This window comes from Cucurbita pepo, chromosome 12 (genome assembly GCF_057944985.1).
Source record: "Cucurbita pepo subsp. pepo isolate OVF chromosome 12, ASM5794498v1, whole genome shotgun sequence".
Taxonomy (NCBI): Eukaryota; Viridiplantae; Streptophyta; class Magnoliopsida; order Cucurbitales; family Cucurbitaceae; genus Cucurbita; species Cucurbita pepo.
In genome coordinates this window covers 9,297,259-9,304,255 of record NC_141809.1, presented here as the reverse complement: position 1 = coordinate 9,304,255, position 6,997 = coordinate 9,297,259, and positions in this window count along the sequence as shown.

Here is a 6,997-nt window from a genome sequence, read left to right as displayed (position 1 = left end):
TTGTAATGACATTTAGCTGACTTTCGTAGACCGATTGAGTATCCATATCCGTATGGGTTGGAGACCTTGAGCCATCCTCATAGTGGATTGATGCCCTTTTTTTTATCATAAAGGACCTCTTTCACTTTTTGATAAGAATCACGGTGTTCCAAAAGATTCAAAAAACTATGTCAACAACAGAATTCAAACCTGCGCATAGAGAGCTCAATTGATTACAAGTCTACCGCATTAGCCACTCAAGCACATCAACGTTTGTTAGAAAAAACTATGTTTAATTTGATAAATTATGTAAAAGTCAAATGGTCAATTTGACTTATTCTTTGTGGAGATTAAAGGGGATCGAGAATAAATCTCATCCACAAACATCTCGAATAAATTCCGTCCACAAACCTCTTTTATCGGGAGACTATAAATACCCACAATATGTTATGTAAAAATCAGATTCGTGGATGAATGTAATTCAGATCTCAAATTGAGACGTTTCCCTTAGAAATCCGAGCATCATATTTGCCATTTCTAAGTTTCAAGCAATTCTTGTGGTAGAATTGCACCCGAGCCATTCAATCAAGCCTTGATCAAGTTAGATTGTGGAGTGACTCAATTTAGAACAAGGTTCCAAATCTTGCTTCTAGATCTTCGATCGTAAGAGGTAATCTAATTCTTGCCTTATCTCTTAGTTGATCCAAATTTTGTATAAGGAGGTGTTAATTACTTTTATTCAGGGGTTCTTGCTTCAACAAAAGCTTGGATCGTTGGGCTGAGGATTAGGGTTGCCTTATCAGTTTCGTATCAGAGCCAAGGTTTACATCTTTGTGGCCGACTCTAGAATTGATTTTATCTTTCATTTCTGCTATTGTTTATCTTTTCTTTAAATCTGTCCATTTATTTTCTTGCTGTCATTTCCGCCATTATTCATCAACTTTTCACTTTGTTCTCATTTTCTTCCTAAAGATCACGTTTAGATCTTGAAAAAAAAAATCTTATCATATTTGTTCTTACGATTGTGATTATAAACGATCTTTATCATTTTTTTTTAGGTCATTTGCATGTTTATTTGAAGATCAAATAAACTTCGATTCACATCTTTTTCTTAATCCATCTAAATCTAGAACCGTTGTGTTTGATATTTTTTTTTCTCTCATAATCTACGCTTGAAGATAACTTCTAAATTTCTCGACTTCTGTAAAAAGAGAGTTAGATCGTTCTTAAAATCTTCACGTCCTTTCTTTTTGGAATTTTTTATTTTATTTTTCAGTGTGCAATTCTATCCCAAATATCTGTGTCTCTTATTTGTTTGTTCACTTCTTGTTTTATTTTGTTGTTATTTCATAATTAACTTATCTTGATTGCCTTGAATAGCTTGCTACTACCAGAATTGCTTTACCCATATATTAGCCTACCTTGATAATAATTTAGTCACTTTCCTAAACATCCTACCTTATTGTGTATAAACACGAGTGTCCTTGAGTGTAAAATCAGTGAGTTGAGTGTTTGAGATCCTAAACATATTTCACTACTGTTTGTACAATCATGAACCAAGACGAGGAAAATGGAGGGGAGATCAATGATCTAGTTGAAGAAGTCCAGAAGAATGAGGAGGAACTGGAAGATGGGATTCATTTGGCACTTACTACAAGAAGACTTCTTAATACTCAAGTTACGGAGAATGATGTTGATGATCAAAGAGACAACCTATTTAACACGCGGTGTTTAGTCAAGGGGACTGCTTGTAGTCTTATCATTGATAGTGGAAGTTGCACCAATGTAGTAAGTACTATGTTGATCAAAATGTTGCAAATTCCAACTCAAGATCATCCTAAACCTTACAAGCTCCAATGACTCAATGATAGTGGAACAATGAAGGTAATTTCCCAAGCTTTAATATCTTTTACTTTGGAAAAATATAAAGATGAAGTTCTTTGTGATGTATTACCAATGTAAGCTGGAGATATATTGCTTGGCCGACCATGGCAATTTGACAGGAGGGTTATGTATGATGGCTATTTGAATAGGTATTCTTTTGTAAAAGATGGTATAAAAACCACTCTTGTACCTTTGAGTTCTGAAAATGTTTTTGCTGATCAAATACAGTTGGAGGAAAGAAAGAAAGAGTTTGAGGAAAGAGAGTTAAAAGAAAAACAAGAGTTGGGTGAAAAAATAGAGAAAAATCAAAGAGAAAAAAAGAAGAATGAAAAAAGAGATGAAATTGAAGAAAAAAGGAAGAGAGGGAGTTATTTGGCTACAGTTGGAGAGGTGAGAAGGCTTTCACAAAAATCGATCTTTGTACTTATGTACAATGGAGGATATTTGGTCTCTAACTATAACAACTTGGCTTTGCCTAGTGTTTTTCAATCTCTTTTACAGGAAATTGAAGACATGTTTCAAGATAAAGAAATACCTCCCATTAGAGGTACTGAACATAAAATAGACTTCATTCCAAGGACTGTCATCCCTTATAAGCCAGCTTATCGAGTCAATCCAACCGAGACAAAAGAAATTCAAAGAAAAGTGGAGGAGCTCATGGAGAAGGGCTATGTACGAGAAAGTTTGAGTCCATATTCTATACGAGACTTATTGATGTCAAAGAACGATAAAACTTGGCGCATGTGCATGGATAATAGAGTCATCAATAAAATCACGGTAAAGTGTCGACATCCTATTCCTAGGTTAGACGATATGCTTGATTTATTGCATGATTCGTGTCTATTTATAAAAATTATTTTGAAATCTGGATATCATCAAATTAGAATGCACGTAGGAGATGAATGAAAAACAACTTTCAATATTAAGTTTGGATTGTATGAATGGCTTGTTATGCCTTTTAGGTTAACTAATGCTCCTAGTACACCTATGCCCTTAATATATAATGTTTTGAGAAAATATATGAGAAAACATGTTGTTGTTTATATTGATGATATTATAATTTATTTGAAGATTTTGCTTGAGCATGTGGAGCATGTTAAATTAGTTTTGATTACACATAGAAAAGAGAAATTTAAGTTTAATAAGGGTAGTTTTTGTATGGAAAAAGTTCACTTTATTGGCTTCATAGTTGATAAAAGTAGAATAGCATTAGATAGAGACAAAGTTAAATTCATTATGGATTTGCCAACACCAAAGAGTGCACGTATAGTTTGGAGTTTTCATAAGTTAGCTAATCTCTATAAGAGATTTATAAATGATTTTAGAACTATAACTGAACTATTGAATGACTTGGTGAAAAAGAACGTTGTTTTTAAATGGGGAGGAATGCAAGAGAATGCATTCAATTTGCTTAAGAACAAATTAAACAATGCATCATTATTTGTTTTGCCTAGCTTTTATAAAACTTTTGAAATTGGATGTGATGCATGTGGTTTGGTCATAAGTGTTGTTTTAATTCAAGATGAAAAGCCGTTAGTGTATTTTAGTGAAAAACTAAATGGGGCAACATTGAAATACCCTACCTATGATAAAGAATTGGTTGTAGTTCATATATGGCATGTGCCGCAACGCTACTTATGGCCTAGAGAATTTGTGATCCACTTTGATCATGAAAACTTGAAGTATGTGAAGGGTCAAAGCAAACTGAACCGTAGACATGCAAAGTCAGTGGAATTTATTGAAACATTTTCGTATGTCATCAAGTATAAGCAAGGTAAGGATAATACAGTAGCTCATGTGTTATCTAAAAGGTATGATCTCTTTATTTCTCTTACTGCAAAAAAGACTTTAGAACTATTTATGCATCTTGTCTTGCAAAAAAAAGTGGTGGATGATTATTATGTGTTTCATAAATTTTTAATTACTAAGAGTATGCTTTGTATTCCCAAATGCTCTATAAAAGACTTGTTTTTTAGAGAAGCATATGGTGGTGCCTTAATGGGACATCTTAGGATTAATAAAGTTTATAAGATGTTGTATAAACACTTTTGTTGGCTGAAGATGAAAGATGTTGTATAAACACTTTTGTTGGCTGAAGATGAAGCATGTGGCAGACAGATTTATGGATGATGCAAAGCTGCTATTGACTTATTCTTTAATAAAGTAGTTTATGGATTTAATACACTTTATTTGCTTCCTATTCCTACTAATTTATTTCTAATATTTTTTTTTGAGTGAAGCATGCAGATTTGATCAAAACATTTCAAAAGGAGGTGACGGAAAGAAGATGATGATTTTTTCTGATTCAGAACCTGCGCATAGAGAGCTCAATTGATTACAAGTCTACCGCATTAGCCACTCAAGCACATCAACGTTTGTTAGAAAAAACTATGTTTAATTTGATAAATTATGTAAAAGTCAAATGGTCAATTTGACTTATTCTTTGTGGAGATTAAAGGGGACCAGGAATAAATCCCATCCACAAACATCTAGAATAAATTCCGTCCACAAACCTCTTTTATCGGGAGACTATAAATACCCACAATATGTTATGTAAAAATCAGATTCGTGGATGAATGTAATTCAGATCTCAAATTGAGACGTTTCCCTTAGAAATCCGAGCATCATATTTGCCATTTCTAAGTTTCAAGCAATTCTTGTGGTAGAATTGCACCCGAGCCATTCAATCAAGCTTTGATCAAGTTAGATTGTGGAGTGACTCAATTTAGAACAAGGTTCCAAATCTTGCTTTTAGATCTTCGATCGTAAGAGGCAATCTAATTCTTGCCTTATCTCTTGGTTGATCCAAATTTCGTATAAGGAGGTGTTAATTACTTTGATTCAGGGGTTCTTGCTTCAACAAAAGCTTGGATCGTTGGGCTGAGGATTAGGGTTGCCTTATCACTTTTAAGGGGTCATACATCAATCTTGATACTCCTCAAGTATTTGGTCCAGAACTCAGGAATTCTTTTACTTTCGACTCTGACGAAGGTTCTTCGCTGAATTTTATTTCAACGCTTCCGTCGTCATGTTCGATGACTTGGACTGGGTTTTGAGATTCTTTTCTTTTTTGGAGGATTTGCATCTTCTATTTTCCAGAGAGTGTTTCTGGTTATTTGATCCCAAGAGAGTGTTTTTGGGACATTCACTAAAGACTTTCCAATATTCGCTTCTATGAGCATGGTCGATCCCTTTGGTGAGGATCTTAATGCTCTTGGAGAAATATTTGTATTCATGAGCTTATAATAAACCCTGAATATGTCGACTGAAGAATGAGTTTCAGCCTTGATGTTCAATTTTTTTTTATTGTAAGTCCAGCATGAGAGCTGATAATATGTGCGGGTCGAGGAGCGACAAAGTAAAATTTGGATAACAATTGAAATAGTCTGGTCCATTCTCTAAGATTTTTCTTCAGAATTTTTCATATGTCTAAGCACCCAAGCTTGCCAACGGACTTACTGCGTTTCTCGCGTCTTATCACCTAGAACACAAAGGCTATTCGCTCAGTTATCACATACTCCAAATTCTTCTGAATTTTTTTTATCATCCTCCTGGTTTCTGCAACATCGCTCTTAAAGATCGAGTAACTCCTCTTCCCTCACAAAAATTGAGAGGCTCTGATACCATTCCTACACTTAATGACTTGAGCCCTTACAACAGGTGAGGCTTGTCTATGACACCTGCTCGAGAGTCTACTCCCAACCTCGACTAGCTCCATATTACCTGAAAAAAAAATGCAAAATAAGGAAGGAGTACAAGACTCAGCAAGTAGCCTACTAGGCATTGGCCAAACCCAATGAAGTACTAGCTTTGCAGCCACAAACATTCGTATTTATGACTACATTGGTTAGAGAATATTTTCAACCTAAAATCGTTAGAAATAAGACTTCAACAAAAAGAAAACAAAAAATCAAGAAACTCTTAAACCGATTAGTGTAATGTCCCATGAACAGGATATGAACCAAATTTTTTAGTATGAATTTGACGCCCAATGGCTCCAACATTTTTCAACACCTTTTGCAGTATGACCACATTATTTACTTGTCATGAAGTGTTTCTCAGAAGGGAGATTATTCTTACGGATCAACATGAGTTGTTTTTAGCATATTTTGTCATTACCCACATGTTTGTTAATAAAATTTCAAGAGGTCACCAAACATAATATTGTTCGAAACTAAACATGCTTAACTTTTGAGCCTTATGATTGAACCACCAAAAGTAGGCAACCTGATTTTTAGAGATAGTTTTCACTCCTAGGAGCAATTCAAAACAAGTAACTAATGTGACCATATCATTGAAGATGCAAGGAATTGTGGGAGCCACCCGATGCCAAATTTGGATTCCAAATCCTGGTCAAAATTTTAGGTATGAATTACATCTTAGGAGGCATGTGAGTAAGGAAAAAACATGCTACAAAAAATCCTGTTGGTTTGTGTGGATAGTTTTCACTCTTATAAGCAATTCAAGATAAGTTGGTAATGTATGTATGTCATGGTAGATGGAGGGGAATGTCAAGGGAATCAGTTGCGGAATCCAAATTCGAAATCGTGGTCCAAATCTTAGCATGGGCACCATTTGCCATTTCCAATAAGCTTAGTTCCCATTTTCTTTTTCTCAAGATATTATTCTAAACATAAAAATCAAAAGATTTATTCAATTAATAAGGGCGTTGTTTGAGTTGAATAAATTTATGATCTAATTAACTGAGTTAGGCCTAACAAATATCTCGACTCGACCCAGCTAAACTCACGAACAACAAATATCGACTTGAAAACACGAAACATAGCATCATCGATCGAGACCAAGTTTTGTTTTTACTTTCTCTCTTTTGTGATTTATGTTGTTTTTTGGCCTTATTTACGGCGGGAAAAGTTTGATAAGTTCTTGTACATTAAACTCCTAGAACATTTAGCTACTTTTATTATTTAATTTTTCTAGGACTATCGACGTTTTTTCCTAAAAGTAAAATTGGTCCGGATAAATAGGTCGATAATTCGATATTAAATGTAAATTCCTAAAATACATATTAATACTTGTCACTTAATTTTCTAATCTAAAACCTAAATTTTTTCAAGTCATATCCAAAAATTGCAACCGAAATTAAACCATTGACGAAAAAGATAGATTTAAGAAC